At 39.5% G+C, this 2,395-nt stretch overlaps 1 pseudogene; it reads left to right on the plus strand.

The window, feature by feature from the left end:
• Positions 1-1,115: 1,115 nt before the first annotated feature.
• On the plus strand, positions 1,116-2,158 carry LOC113180704 (farnesyl pyrophosphate synthase pseudogene; annotated as a pseudogene).
• The last annotated feature ends 237 nt before the right edge of the window (positions 2,159-2,395 follow it).

Below are 2,395 nucleotides of genomic sequence, written 5' to 3' on the forward strand. Positions count from 1 at the left end.
TTGAAACAAAAACTCTTTCTAATGTGGTTCTCAGTGTATAAAGAGAAAACATTTAAGAAAATGATAAATGAGGAACAACAAAAGAACCTAGAAGCAGGTAAGTTTTCTACACTTCACTTAAACTGTAAAGTATTTATGCCAATAGACTGACAATAAGAGTGGGGGGGTGGGCAATAACTAGAGCAAACACAACAAAAGTTATACAAAGACCTACATTCAAAAACAGTATAAATAAATCATTGGAATTCTTCTAAAATGTTCAAATAATCCACAGGAAGGCGGGAAAAAGAAAAGAAAGAACAAATACGGGGAAAGTGGCAGACTCAATTCCTAACATATCAATCATTATATTAAATGTAAATGAATTACAAATATCAGTCAAACCATGAAGATCATTATAGTGAATTAAAAATATTACCCAACAATATGTTGTTAATAAAAAACTCATTCTAAATATAATAATGTGTGTTAAAAATAAAAGAGTGTAAAAAGATATATTAAGTGAAAATTAAATAAAATAAAGCAGAAATGGCTGCTTTACTCTCAGATAAAGTAAGATTTTAGAGCAAAGAAAATTACCAGCAGCAAAGAGAAAAATTACATAAAGATAAAAGGACCCATAAGCCGGATGTAGTGGCACATGCCTGTAATCCCAGCTACTTGTGATACTGAGGTAGGAGGATCACCAGTTTGGAGTCAGCCTGGGCAACTTAGTGAGACCCTGTCTTTAAAAAGGGAACTATATGCCAGGAATGTATGAGGGTTCTGTGTACATACAAAAAAAAAAAAAAAAAAACCTCAAAATATCTGATGCAAAAACTGGCAGAACTGAAAGGGAAATAGACAAATCCACAATTATAAGTGGATATTTCAGTTCCATTCTCAGAAAAAGATGAAACATTTTTTAAAATCAACAAGGAGAGAAGATGGTGGATTAGAGAAAGGAAGCCCATCCCAGTTCCCTGGCACCAGACTTACAGAGCAGGAAGGCTGCTCCTTAGTGAGGTAAGTAACTAAGGAACCTCACTGAAACTTAATCCTGAACTGTAAAAAAAAAAAAAAAAAAAAAATCATAGAGCTTCAGAAAGTCAGTATATTTGAATATTAGAAATAATACTTTAGAGATCAAGCAAGAACCGGCATCCAGGAACAGAGCACTTTGCTCCTCTCTCAGAATGAACAGAGACCAGAAATCAGATGTGTATGCCCAAGAAAAGCAGGATTTCATCCAGCATTTCTCGCAGATGGTCAAGGTGCTGGCTGAGGATGAGATGGGCACTGAGAGACAGGAGATACTATTGCTCAACTCAAGGTGGTCCTGGAATATAATGCCATTGAAGGCAAATACAACCAGGGTTTGACAGTGATGGTGGCATTCTGGGAGCTGGTGGATCCAAGAAAACAGGATGCTGAGAGTCTCCAGAGGGCCCTGACAGTGGGCTGGTGTGTGGAACTGATGCAAGCTCTCTTTCTGGTATCAGATGGCATCATGGATTCATCCCTTATCTGGCAGGAAGAGCTGGTATCAGAAGCCAGGCATGGGTTTGGACGCTATCAATGATACTCTGCTTCCAGAAGCATATATCTACCACCTGCTGACGTTCTACTGCTGGGAACAGTCCTGCTATTTGAATTTGATTGAGCTCTTTCTGCAGAGTTCCTATCAAACTGAGATGGGGCAGATCCTGGACCTCATCCCAGTCCCCCAGGATAATGCGGATCTTGGAAGATACACTGAAAAGAGATACAAATCCATTGTCAAGTAAAGAGAACTTTGCACTATTTCTGCCTGCCTAGCACTGCTGCCATGTACATGGCAAGCATTAATGGGGAGAAGGAACATGCCAACTCCAAGAAGATCCTGATTGAGATGGGAGAGTTCTTTCAGATTCAGGATGATTACCTTGACCTCTTTGACGACTCCAGTGTAACAAGAAAGGTTGGAACTGACATGTAAGACAACAAGTGAAACTGGATGGTGGTTCAGTGTCTGCAATGGGCCACTCCAGAACAGCGCCAGATCTTGCAGGAGAATTAGGGGCAGAAGGACACCAAGAAGGTGGCCCAGGTGAGGGCACTATATGAGAAGATGAATCTACCATCTTTGTTCTCGAAGTATAAAGAAAACAGTTACAGCTACCTTATGAGTCTCATTTAGCAAGGGCAGGGAGGGAGGGCTCTCAATAAATTATTGTGTAACCTTAAAAAAAAAAAAGAAAAGAAAGGAAGGAAGGAAGGAGGGAGGGAGAGAGGAAGAAAGGGAAAGAAATAATGCCAGTAGTGGCAGCAGAGTGGAACAGGGAGCATAGAGAAGAGACAAGTGTCTGCAGATAAAGAAATTTTTTAAATAAAGAAAAAATGACTTGGGAAAACCTATGGTTTACAGAGGAAGACT

This window comes from Urocitellus parryii, chromosome 6 (assembly GCF_045843805.1).
Source record: "Urocitellus parryii isolate mUroPar1 chromosome 6, mUroPar1.hap1, whole genome shotgun sequence".
Lineage (NCBI taxonomy): Eukaryota > Metazoa > Chordata > Mammalia > Rodentia > Sciuridae > Urocitellus > Urocitellus parryii.